The sequence below is a fragment of the Anneissia japonica genome, unplaced genomic scaffold (genome assembly GCF_011630105.1).
Source record: "Anneissia japonica isolate Jap-2015-1 unplaced genomic scaffold, ASM1163010v1 scaffold288116_len470923_cov172, whole genome shotgun sequence".
In the NCBI taxonomy this organism is placed as follows: Eukaryota; Metazoa; Echinodermata; class Crinoidea; order Comatulida; family Comatulidae; genus Anneissia; species Anneissia japonica.
This window is the reverse complement of record NW_022724919.1, coordinates 405,790-420,238: the sequence shown is the minus strand read 5'-3', so window position 1 is coordinate 420,238 and position 14,449 is coordinate 405,790. Positions and strand designations below refer to the sequence as shown.

The 14,449-nt window shown below is 35.5% G+C and overlaps 1 long non-coding RNA gene across 1 annotated transcript in view; it reads right to left on the bottom strand.

Moving 5' to 3' along the window:
* Positions 1-8,718: 8,718 nt before the first annotated feature.
* LOC117112622 overlaps positions 8,719-14,449 on the bottom strand; it is a 10,948-nt gene continuing 5,217 nt past the window's right edge. The window contains exons 3-4 of the long non-coding RNA XR_004446065.1: positions 12,978-13,150; positions 8,719-10,473 (exon numbers count right to left, since the gene is read on the bottom strand). This is a non-coding gene — a long non-coding RNA (uncharacterized LOC117112622). The remainder of the gene's footprint in view (positions 10,474-12,977; positions 13,151-14,449) is intronic.

Genomic DNA, 14,449 nt, shown 5'->3' with positions numbered 1-14,449 from the left:
GATAGTTCTGAAAAGAACTGTTGTTGGTTGAGAATATCTCGACGTTTCGATTGAGTTGCTTCAATTCGTCTTCAGGAGAATAATGAAAAGCTCTAGAAATATTCGGCTTATTGATTAGTAGATCTATTTTTGTATTACTGTGTATTTAGTCCCAATTTTTATATTCATAATTGAGTACTGTTTATATTATCTCAATTTTTAGATTTATATTTATAATTCATTATTTGTTGTTTGTGTTTTAATTCTTTTATATAAATTCTAAATGTAATTTTATAATGGTTATTTAAAATGAGTTCAGCTGTGTGTGCATTAGACAGTGGCACCGAGAGGCCGGGACTTACGTACGGGGTAAGTAACCGGGTCCCGGGGATGACAAAGGCCGGGATGCTGGGTTTAAAAAAATACAATAAATAAATAAAATTATTAAACGTATATACATTCATCCAGTATTATTCATGTGTTTTTTCCATGAGACTTTTAAATAACTGATCGTTTATCGATGAAAGCTCGTAATATTTTTTGCGGTATTAATCAATAATTATCAAAAGCTCGGAACCTGGTCATATAAGTTAGAATATACGAATAAACCTGAGATTCGATTGTCAAATAAATACTGAAAAAAAATAAAAATAAAATTCTACTCAAATTTTAAGTCTAAGAGTGCCATTTCCGGCCGTCCAGAGGTGCCATAACCAATAATGTTCGTACCTCAGCCCCGACCATGGAGAGCTGAGGTCAATAAACTCTCCATCTGTAAACGTCCTTCTCTGGGCCCTCTAAATTCCTGGATCCGCCACTGCAAACTTCGATATGCTATAAATCTTTTCAGCTCTACGTTTCAATGAAAAGAAGGATAACTTTTACTTTTCATATTTCCATACTTTATTTTATGCCCTGATAAAATTAAGGGGTCTACCAACTCAGCATCCAGTGGAAAAAAACACAACACATTTCAACACACTTTACGTTTTCCTGACATACGAAATACATTATTATCTGTTTACCTAATCATGTCTCCATTCTGCTATCTTACAGGATCGATATTTTCATAGGTTATTATTTAAATGGGACACATCAGATATTTTAAGGCATATTATCCAGGTTAAAGTTGGCTTTGAAATTAAGGACAACAGAAGCTGTCACTTGAATCTGCTTAATAGGCTTATTAATATTAATACATGAAAAATCAATAGGGGCCTATTGTTTTGGCCACTTGCGCTCGAAGAAAGACACTATGCTAGGATTTTAAACTTTGTGATCGATATTTTCATAGGTTATTATTTAAATGAGATATTTCAGATATATGCCTGAGCTACATATTATCCAGGTTAAGTACGCTTGGAGAGGACAACAAGCTGTCTATTAGGCCTATTTATATTAATTTTTTTAAAATCTTTAGGGGGCATATTGTTTTGGCCACCTGCGCTCGAAGAAGGGCACTATGCTAGTAACCTATTTTAAATTAGCGTTTTAATAATAGGCCTAAATATCCCGTGTTGTATTCTATCAATCAGGGTAATGGGCTACCTCATTTCAGGGGAAGCTGCAGGGAGTGGGGTGCAGACGGTGCGATCGACCCACCCCTTCCCTAAATTGTATTAAGAAAAATAATTGTTGTATATTGTATTGTATTATTGATATATCATTTTTATCATTATGAACATGGTACCAGTAAGATGTTTAAAGTATGAGAGTACAATTTCCGTGTACCTGAAGGTCCATTCTCAATTGTTCTCACCTCACGTACCCCCTACCACCAAATCCTGCATTATTATTACTATTATCATAATTATCATCACCATGGCCATTATCATAGTCATTATTATTATTATTATTATTATTATTATTATTATTATTATTATTATTATTATTATTATCATTATTATTGTTATTTTTTAATTAATCTTTATTAAAGTGAAAAATCTTCTTAAATATTATAAAAATATGAGTTTTGAGTAAAACAATACCATCCTCTAGAGCTTGATCTAGGCCTATATTAGGCTAGCAGTTCAACCCCTATCTTCTCCCCTGTTACAATTCTTGAAATCGGCAACGTTTCAACTCGATAATTGATGTCGCCTGTCTTAAAGATGACGAATGACTCCGGATGCGATAATGTATGCTAATAGTCTCTAATAGAGCTATTATACTCTCGTTAGTATATCAAAGGCCCAAACTCTCTCCTTCGATAACACGTAAATGTGTGTTCTAAATAAGTAACATCCGTATTTTCATTTGAGTTGTTACGAAAATGACATGTCAAATAATATCTGCTTTTGACAGCACCTCGAGTCGGCAATCATAATCAAGGTTATGCGTACTTGTACCATATTTCTCCATCAATGTCATGCATAATTCATTTATATGTCTAAATGTATGAGCTTTTCCTACCAAATTTACAAACTTAAGGTATTACATATCATGTGGTCTAGACAATAATCGGCTGCAGTCCCGGACAATAGGTATATTAAGGAATTTTTCGTTGAATAGTTGTCCGAATATATGATAAGAATATAAACATCATTATCATATTTGAGCAGTTATTATACATACTTCCACACACACACACACACAAACACACACACACACACATGTATATATACATATATATATATATATGCCTATATAATTATATATATTAACAAATGATAAATGATAGAACAATGTTTGAATATGTATTCAAAAATAACAACTTATTGTCTGATTATTTCTTATTTGACAATGTCAAATTCTCCTCCTCTCTACATTTTATTTTAACTTTCCCTTATTTGACAAAACTTGGTCCTCTAGCGTTCATAGTTGTGATCAATTTCATGGTGCTTTAAATAATTCAAATACAAGTAAGAACAAATATGTAGACGATATATAAGCCTTGTTGAAGTATCTCCATCTAGAACCCAGTAAAATTCAGAAAGATGATTGGTCAGTTCAAAATCACTTACAGTTAAATATAGACAAGTGCAAATCACAGTAGATTTGTTTCAAGAGAACTCTCCTTCCTACTCCATCAATCTATATTGGTACAAATAATGCCGTAGCCATGATTTTCAAACAGTGTGGGAAAATATTCAAATAATGTGGACCCATTCTTAAACGTTGCTCCGTTTTACGCAAAAATATAAATAATCTGGACCCATTTTCTTAAAAATTGGCCCATTTTGCACAAAATATGAGAAATCTGACCAATTTAAATGTGGAATCATTCTTTGCCTGGACCAAAGAGAAAAAGTGTGTGGGACTGTCCCAACTGTCCCAGTAGTTGGCTGCGTCAATGGGTACAATCCAGGGCTTCACTGTTCCCTGGTACAAACGAACTTGATATTGCAACCAACACTAACATCCTTGGTGTCTTAAAATAGGATATGCAGGTAGATTCAATGGTCTTAAAAAGTAATAAGAAAATGTTTTCACTTAATAGATTGAAAAAGTCTGGAGTTCCTTCACATGGCCTAATACTAGTTTATCTTGGTTATATCCGATAAATATTTTTATGTGATTGTACATTGTTTTTTAAAAGTTTTATGCGAGCATTTAGTTTCCTTCGTTGAAGGACGAATACAGTTTTACTTTGACCTTGACTTTGCGTGTAATTTTTGCTCTCTAATATTTCCATTGGACAAGATACAGCTTGAAAGAGTCAAAAAATGTTATAATTACTGATGCATGCTTTTAATCCTTTAGGTTTAGGTAGTTTTAAGTAATGTTTTTACATGTTGTATAAATTATTTTCTCTCAATTCAACAATTTTGCTCAGCCTATGAATTTGAATTTTAATAGAAAAGATTTATAATGACCAACTTATATTTTGGCAGGGAATGCGCCCTATCCCACGGAATCTCCGTCACTGTAGCCATGGACGATTTAGTACTGTATCTAAAAACCATGGGTCTACCAATGGGTTTGACAGACACTCTGAAAAATCGGCGAGTCAAATGGCAGTGGCGGGGTTACGGGGGGGGGGAGGCGGGCTAGGGTCTAGAGCCCCCTTTGGGAAAGCTCCCCCTCCCCCGGTCGGGCAGGAAAACCACAATTCGTCGGAGAGAAAACACATTATATATATATTTTTTTTACATAGGCCTATTAATAGACTCTAAAATAGATTGAATAAGCCTTTGAAACCCCTAAATTGTCGAATTTGTGGGGGACTTCGCCCCCCTTGAACACTTTACAGATTTTGAGCAACCCCGACAACGTCCTCACTTCCCCCGTCGGGGACGTTGGACCCCCGTCGGGGAAATCTTGGCTCCGCCCCTGACAACATTATTTTGAAGTTAAATGTAGACAAGTGCAAACTATCTATATGAAGAAATCAGCTAAGATTCACTTAAGTTTATTGTCACAGACTCTTAAAGAACTTGAAGTAATAAAAGTGTTTGGTTTGTCAGAATCGACCTTAAATGAGAATCACTTGCGACTAATAGTATTTTCCAAAAAAGTAAATGGAATAATTGTTTATATTGAAATGCTTTGGAGAAATTTAATTATGTAAGCAGCTAATCCACACTACCACATATTATGTGACAAGTTTGTGTGATGGACCCATATGTGGGAATGCTGATGTAATATTACACCCAAGTATGGACACATCAAAGTTATTGTCACATAAACTTTGATAGTGTAGACAAGGTGAATTTACCTTCATTTACCTTTATTCACATTTTATGTGACAAATTTGTTTGATGTGCCCATATTTATGGGCATGATGACGTCATATTACACCCAAATATGAACAATTCACAGTTATTTGGCACATACAATTTGATAGTGTGGGCAAGGTAAATTTAATTTAGCTCTGTCCACATTATCACATTTTATATGACGCATTTGTGTGATGTGCCCATATATGGGCATGCGGATGTCATATTACACCCAAATATGGACACGTTACAGTTACGGTCACAACACTTTTGTAGTGTGAACAAGTTGAATTTACCTTACTTAAGCTCTGTCCACACTATCACATTTTATGTGACAAATTTGTGTGATGTGCCCATATATGGGCATGATGATGTCATATTACACCCAGATATTGGACACACCACAATTATTCGTCACATACAATTTGAAAGTGTGGACCAGGCTTTAGACAAAATTTATCTTAATCAATAAGGAATATGTTCACACGGCAGCTAATAGCAGGATCCAGATCACAGACATACGCGCTTACCCATGCGTTCATACAAAACAATCCCCGATCCAGATACCAAGATGACGATGATCGAATTACTAGCCAATAGGAAACTGGAAATTGATAATGCGTACGTGTGATTGGTTAATGATAGAAACGCGCTCAACTTGCCAACCAATAGCGCTCCCTAACCGTTAGCATATCCGGATCCTGGTAATGGTTAGCGCTAACAGATCGGGCATTCTCACACAGGTGCTAGCGGTTAAGCGCTAACGGTTAGCTCCCTATCCGCATAATAGGGCTCTCGTGTGAACCTGACCAAGGGGTATGTAGGCCCTACATTCTGTACCAATATATAGACTGGGTTCCACTCCCTAAGTTTGTCATAATGGTGAAAATTATTCAAAATATATCTATTTTGGCACCAATGGCATTCCATATCACTTATTTGCATGGCGTTCCATATTACTTTTTCTGTTTGTTTCCAAATTCAACAACTTAACAAGTTTCTCGACATAAACCGACGCTGGTGATTCTCTCCATAATTAGCTAATACTAGGAAAAATCAATAAATTAGAGACTTTAGATATGTTTAGCGAGAGGGCATGATACGTATCTGTAGACAATTTCCAAAACTGATCATGAAGCAACATAAGTACCTTGAGTTTGGCTATTGGCTGCTTTGGTTTTAAATATAAAGATACATTAAAATATCAGATAAGTATCAAAAGATCATGGGTTATGAGACATCCTAATGTAAATGAACCCAATCTCGATGTTTTTAATTCATATTTATATTTCATAGGGAATATTACTCCTCCCCTCCAATTCATGATGCGTAAATGTTACGATTATCTTATTTTGAAAAGTATCATGAAAATAAGAATAACAATGTAAATTACAATTAATGTGATATGTTCTTTTGGCTTTTATTAACTTGTTTGCAACTTCTTCTTTTTTCTGGTTTTTGATATGCAAAAAGAATTTCTTGCAATTTCAAGAGATGTTTTGAAAGCTAATATTCAATGTTTTATTTAGTTAAAAATTTATATTTATGTCACAAATATCTTGCTTGTTTAAATAGATCAAATTACTTTTTTAAAAGTTCAATGTTAAAATTTTATTTGACTTTTTTACAATCTGTAAGCTTGTTTGTTGTTGAAATTCTTGAAATAAAATAAAGGTAATTAAGGTATTCCATCGTACTAAGCCTCAGCAATGTGTGGTAGGAGACAAAGTCCATTCCACGTCGCCTTTTTAACCTCCCCAGTATATAAACCAAGTACCCACTTATATACTCCTAGTTGGAAAGAGACAAAATGTAGGTTAAGTGCTGTAGCGTCTCTATTGTTTGTATCGGTGTGGTCTCAGTGAATGAATGGCCCCGGAAAAAATGGCCCAGGAAAAAATGGCCCCGAAAAAAATGGCCCCAGTAAAAATGGCCCCAAATGACAAGTAGGTAAAAATGGCCCCAATGAAAAAAAAACAGTAATAGAAATGATTTTTTTTAAACCTTCAAATATTTAATTACTGTAATAAGCAAGAATTGAATCAATAACAAATACAGTTACACAACAGATGCAAATAATGTACTGAGAGATTATCAGAAAACAACGGCCATTGAACTTTTTTGATAGTTGAAATAAGTTTTAAAAACGTTATTCCACTAACAAAGTAGAGGAATGGCATACATACGGTACTTAAACTACCAAAATATGCAACTCATAGCTAACCACAAAATTCACTTTTGTTAAGTATCAAATGAAATAACTTTACATGTTATGAACAGTGCAAATAAACATTAGTTAAAGAATGTGGATCAATTGTGTGTTTGAATGACAAGTTCATGTATGGGAAAAGGGAGGCTAACTTTACTTCAACAGATGTTCTGCTTAGAGTTACTTCAAAGAAGTATTTGTTAATCAAATATTGTTTTTAAAGTAAACTGAATAATTAGGAATACATTTATTTAAGCAACTTATTTAATTGCATACTGGTTTCTACTCCCCGCCAAGTAAATTTAAGTGCCTAAAACTATACTAAATAATGTAAACTGAGATACAATATTATATACATAGTTATGTAAATATGGCAATTATGCTAAGAATTAAAAGGGCGTGTAATTGTGAGAGTAAAGTAATTATGGTAGGATCAAATGGTATTGCTAAATCCCAAAAACCTCCTAAAACACAATGTAGAAAACCAAACAATTCAATTGTGATTGACTCACTTGGTATATCAATAAGAAAATTAAATTTATAAGAACCTATTTTTTGGTTAAAATGTTGATTTTTTTTTTTTTTTGGTGAAAAAATACTTGCAAATACACCACAATCCTCCAAACACACTGCGAACCCCATCCAAACCCTTTAATTACGATTGTAGAACTCTCTTTTTCTAAAAAAAAAAAATAATAATAATTTGATGTTCATATAAACTCATTGTTTGTAGGGTTTACCAATACCCGGATTGGATTTCTGGAAAATTGTGATTCCGCTTCCTTGAAATTGACCACAAATAAATTATTTTAGTATTAATAAATGCGTGATTTATGTTGATTTATTGATTATGTTGTTGCTATTTTTTAACATTTAAATGGAAGAAAAATAAAAAGTGTTATTCATGGCTTTTTTTTAATCCTTGAATATTTTATCATTGAATATGAAATTTCTGCAAAAAGTAAAATGTAAATGGAAATTTATTTGATGTTAGATTCCTTTTAAAAGCTAAATTATTTCAGTTTAAAAAAATGCATATAATGATTTTTAAAAAAAATCAGTTTTAATACAGAATTTTATTATTGGGGCCATTTTCACCTACCTGTCATTTGGGGCCATTTTTACCGGGGTCATTTTTACCGGGGCCAGTTTTTCCGGGGCCATTTTTTCCGGGGCCATTCTTACCGTACACCGGTCTCAGTATATGGCCTTCATATATCCATACATTGTTTTCATTCGGATTAATACTACCTCAAATGTACTTTGCAATGTTTTATCTTGTTTGATTTCAATTGTGTTTTTGGCTTACAATAAGCATTTTTCACTGGAAATAAATTATATTATATCTATTCAAGTTTGTTGTATTCTTCCCGTTGCGCTATACAACGACTAAATTGGTGACCCCGAGGACACAAAGTGCGGAATTAAGGAGATTGTTGTAGAATTCTGAATCGCACTCACGCCTGTACAGTATACCGGTACGTTTCATGTAATTTTACTAATTTAAAATTGAAAGACATCGTTTGAGGTGATTTCAATCAGTTTACAACCTCACCCTTACATTGGCTCCCTGATTTGCTGTTTGATAGTGATAATGAAATGTCTAGTTACAAATTTTCGTTTTTCACACAAAGAATATACGAAATGCGGATCTTGTGAAATTTTTATAATAATATCGATTTATCCGATAATCTCTTTAAGTAATTGCCGGGCTTCATCTGTCATGAACTTCATCGGATCAGTCATTTGCGAATCAATATTACGTCCGAGGTAAGTTAGCTTTTCGCCTTGTATAAGAACGACTCTATCCGGGTGGGCGTTGTACGTTCTGTCTCTTATACACATCTAGATGTGTATAAGAGACAGCGAATTTAAAAGTATATAGGACCTACATGATTTAGAATTATACTATTATTAGCTTGGCCTATAACTAAGTAGGCTAACTATCATTAGGTTAAATCAATCAATCACTCAAATCAAATCAACATTTATTCACTTCCTTAAACCGGAATAGAAAAAGAAATTAGAATACACTCCTGTACCAACCACTAATGTAACAATCAACCACTTGTAACAATAACCACGCTGTTGTAACAAAAATCAACCACGCTGTAACATTAACCACTGTTGTAACAAATATTTACCACTGTTGTAACAATTTTATTAACCCCTATTGTAACAACGATTTAACTTCTAACGTAACAACGTACAATATAGAAGTCTTTAAGCTAAAAACTTACGTTCATTGTCCTATTAAAACCAAATTTCACATTATTGACGGTTGTGGCATTTTTTTAAATAATTATATACATTTTTTATATAGAAGTTAAAGATCAGATTTTAAAATGGTAAACAGCTCAATAGAGCCCAATATATATACATATATATATAATATATATATATATCGATTTATTCTGTGTTACAAATTCCTTTATCGATACTCTATGTGGAACATACGTGGCACCATACTTTACATCTTAACTATCATATATATATATATATATATATATATATAAATATATATATATATGACCTAACCTTTAACCTCAACATTAACAATCATAACATTTTAAAAATGCACAACCATCATTAATGTGAAATTTTGGAATGTACATAAGTTTTCGGCTTGGAGACTTCTATATTGTACGTTGTTATATTAGTGGTTAAATCATTGTTACAACAGTGGTTACATCGTTGTTACAATAGTGGTTAATGTTACAACAGTGGTTGATCAATGTTACAACAGTGGTTGATAGTTGTTACAACAGTGGTTAATGTTACATCAGTGGTTGATTGTTAGAGTGGGTGATACATACAATATATTGACGAGGGCCTTCCTTATAAGAAGGCACCCCGATTCGTCTGCAACTCAATCGGCAAACTTGAACCAGGTTCTAACTTCCCGACATCTGTCGCCGATAGATGGTGAGCGATTATATGGAAACCGAGTTAGAATACAGTAATAAACTGTGTACTACCAGGGAATAGTTAACTGTTCCCTGGTACTACCACATTGGAAGTTAACCAAATTAGTATTAGTACACTTTCGATCACGTAGATCCACGCAGTCACAGGCATACTCGTGGGGACGGTACGGCCCGGTGTGTGTGCGGAATTAAGGAGATTGTTGTAGAATTCTGAATCGCACTCACGCCTGTACAGTATACCGGTACGTTTCATGTAATTTTACTAATTTAAAATTGAAAGACATCGTTGGAGGTTATTTCAATCAGTTTACAACCTCACCCTTACATTGGCTCCCTGATTTGCTGTTTGATAGTGATAATGAAATGTCTAGTTACAAATTTTCGTTTTTCACACAAAGAATATACGAAATGCGGATCTTGTGAAATTTTTATAATAATATCGATTTATCCGATAATCTCTTTAAGTAATTGCCGGGCTTCATCTGTCATGAACTTCATCGGATCAGTCATTTGCGAATCAATATTACGTCCGAGGTAAGTTAGCTTTTCGCCTTGTATAAGAACGACTCTATCCGGGTGGGCGTTGTACGTTAGTCCGAAGGCGTTGTCCATGTTATCGCAAACCAATCTAATTTTTGTCTCAGAGAATGGGTCACATGTAAATATGGAGTAATATTCTTCATCCATCTTCATCAAGTTCCTAAAGTAAAGAAAATAAGTCAATTCTATGCGCTTTTTAACCTGAATGAGCGAGGTCGAATCACATTAAATTGACGGAAACACAAATTAAGTACTATTACAGGCTAATAATACACTGTTTGCAATAATTTAAAATTGATGAAGATACGGAAGAGTAATGGAACATAGTTTATCTATATTTCGCTCATCGTTAGATTAGTTGACAGAGCATTATCCACTAAAGACCCACCCACCCCTTTTCTTGGATTGTTGAAGATCCCACAAAAAGAAGGACATCTGATATGTTGTCATAAATATAATGTATTGTGTTTTTATGAGACACGCGCGTATTCCTGGCCCCGCCTATTAAACAATACACTATGTTCTGATTGGTCAGTTGTAAAGATGTATTGAGACTCCGTGAGGTTCATTGTGAAAGTAAAAGTAAACGGAGAAACCCTGCCAGACTATCAAAAACATGTGATGCAATAAATGCTCAAATAAGCGCCGCTCTCGAATAAGCATCATTAAGCGGCGCTTAATTGAGACATTACCTTGTGTGTAATGAAACACTAGGGTTTTATATACAATGCATCAAACGTCAAAATAAATAAATAACACACTGAAGACACATGTATTTCATTAATATAAACATTTATTTACGATGACTAGGACCCATCCTAGGCTTATTGAACTATGGGAATTAACACGAGAGCGGCAACGGAAAGCGCCATGAAAATATTGTTTTTATAAGTGCCGCTCTTGAATAGGCCTATGCGCCTATCTGGAATAAGAGAACGAATATACTCGCGTATAAGGCGACCCGCCTACCACCTATAAGACGACCCCCCGAGTTTAAAAAGATTTTTGAACGATTTCTGTATGTCGGGCGTATAAGACGACCCCCGTTTCGACGTCGGGATTTCTTCTTCTTTTTTTTTTTTATACATTTTACGGTCTTGGTACATCAGCTGGTCAAAAGTAGAGCCAAAAGTTAGGCTACTCTTGCAAATAATATCAGTTTATGAGAGTTTAAATGTTCATCAAAATCATATCTACCTAATTTAAAATTGCGTTCATTCATACTTAATATTAGTAGCTTCATTGCGTATAAGACGAACATCAAATCTAAAATATGGATGTCGTGCGTATAAGACAACCCCCTGGTTCTCGATCGTAATTTTCTATTTCAATCCTCGTCTTATAGGCCTATTATAAGATGAGGAAGGATTGGTAGGCATTGACTACAACGATCATTAGTGACATGTTTGCAACACGGCAGTAGACTCCACAAGGGCAATCACCTCCCAATTGAAATGAGGGGAAAATTAAAAAGTAAAATTAATTCACTGTCGTGTGCTGTAATTGAATTTTAAACTTTAGAATAGGACTTAAAAAAAGAGAAAGAGAAAATGGTTTATATTTGGCATTTTCCCAAGATTTAGCAAAAATTGGTCATCTTCCCAGTTAACACGGGCGCTTGAAGTTCTTTAACGGCGATAAGTTAATGAAGAAAAAGCTAGTCAGTGCATGGTATCCTAAGCATGGAATGAAAAGCAGTGAAAAGCGTCTGAAATCTAGGGGGACGGGGGAAAGTTCCCGACGAGAGCAAAGTGGACGTGGTCGGCGTTGATTAAAATGTTTCGAAAGCGGTTCGGGGGCGGAGAATGTCATTAAACAGTGGTGCCGTCAGCATTTCACAGATTGTCCATCGTTCCCTAAGATTGTCCACACCCACCCCAACTCCCGATGGGAAAGAGGTTTAAAAATTAATGTCGGGTCTAGAGGCATGGCCAGCAGCCAGCTGTATCTGGCTTAGAAAATGAATCTAATTATTGATACCCCGACGGGTGAATCTGGGCCCAGCTCGCCCATCCTCTTTGAATTGTAGAAACCACTATTTTTACTTTGTTACTATGGATAAATCATAATATTTAGAACAGGTAGTGCAGGTGTTTCTGGTGGGAGCGTGGCCGGTGTCGGGGGGTTGAAATGATTAAAATGTATATAAAATGTATGTTGTGGGTTTCAATTTTCGACTTTGGTTGTGTCATCGTCGGAGGTGTTTGTGTTGATTGTTTTGAATATTGTGATTTATTATTTTCATTATTGATATTATTATTAACATGTGAAGCGATTTCGTTTAGATAATTAAGTGCTAAATGCAAATCTTCCAGGGGGTAAAACCCCCCTAGAATCCCCCAACGGGGATGCCTGGCTGCCCCCAGCCAATGGCAGCGGATACCCCTCTCCCTTGGCCTTGGACGAAGGTCCTCGTTGTTGTAAATTGTCACGACAATACGGTTTTCGCATATTTTATAGAGCTCTCTAAAGTTTATCAAAATCGAAAACCCCTCGCTCGGAAGGATGATTACGTCCCTTTTCACAAACTCGATTGCGTTTATTACAACACAAGATTCTAGCGCATGCGTAGAAACTACACAATTTTGATACTGCGGGTTTACGAAAGGGCCAAATGCTGCTCCCCTTGTCATTAAGCTACTGCAGACGACGCGTCCAACTTACATTGCTGCCTTTTTTCTGTCTTCTATCGTAGTGTGCTGAGAAATATTACTTAGAAAGGAACCAAGACTCCACTTATCGTTAGGATGAGCTTCCTTCAGATATATACATAAAAAATCCACCGTGTCTTTATAGTCGGCATACAGATTGTAGAATCCGCCGCCCACCACGATGGCCTATGTTAAGAAAAATGACATTATTAATAAAGAAATGGCGGGAATCTAGGCCTAACCCTATGCACAAAATAAGCCTCAGCCCGCCTCGCGATGTTTTAGGTAGACGGTATAATTTATACATGCCCCCTCGGCTAAACTCAGGGGCAGATCCAGCCTGCCAGAAAAGGGAGGGGGGGCGCAGCCTGCGAGCGAAGCGAGCAGCCTTAGGCTGGGGCAAGGGGGCCGCCTAGTGCCCCCGGCGAGGTCCAGGGGCAGAGCCCCTGGTGGGGGTGCAAGGGGACGAAGCCCCCTTGAAGCCCAGCACATTTGAAGAATATGAGTCAATTTTGACTATCTAGCATGGTAGTTTTCAGTAACAAATAAAAAAAAAATAGGTGCATGTCTTTTAAAAGAAAATTTGATTCTTAGAAGGCGGGAAATAAGCTTTCCCGACTTCTGAGGTGTCTTTTAATTACTTTTTATTTCTTCAAAATTCGATTTTCCCCTCTTGAAAATGATTTAATGAATCAATGAATTCCGAAGAAAAAGGGTGTCCGGGTTACCCCGGAAATATTTCTATTTCTAGAATGCGGGAAATGAGCTTTCCTGACTTCTGAAATGTCTTTTAAATGACTTTTTAAGTTTTTCAAAATTTAAGGTTTTTCCTCTTGAAAACGGTCAGGTAAATTTTTCTCATGTCTTATTTTATGCGTGTATACATACATACATAAATAAATGAGTAGTTGCACGCCTATTCTTTTTTCCATGAATCGATAAATCCCCAAAAAAGAAAGGGTGATCCAGGGATTATCCCCTGGGAAAATTTTGATTCCTAGATGGCAGAAAATAAGCTTTCCCGACACTCTGGAAGTGCGTTTTAATGACGTTCTTCAAAATTCTAATTTTCTTATTGTAACATTAAAAAAAAAATCAGCTCACGCGTCCTGAAAAGTTAGGTCTAGAATTTTTTTTTCTTTTTTTTTTTGTTGGCTAAGGGAGGGGTCAGGACGCATTACCCCCTCCCCCAGATTCGCAAATGTGAATCGCGAGAAAATTTAACTCGGTTGAGGACTGGATAAAAATTCTCTTTCCCATCCTTTGCCTCCTTCCCTCTTTCATTTCTTGCATTTCTTTCCAATCATACACTGCATTTCTTTCCAATCTAAACACTGTGGGTGAAAGCTTTTTTTCCAAAAAAATAGGGGGAGGGGCGTACGCCCCTTACATCTAATCCCCATTCTAATATTTAACAAAGGGCCCAGAAATCAATTAAGCCAATCAGCTGTTGAATGTATAGGTCTCAAGTCACTCACCCAATGG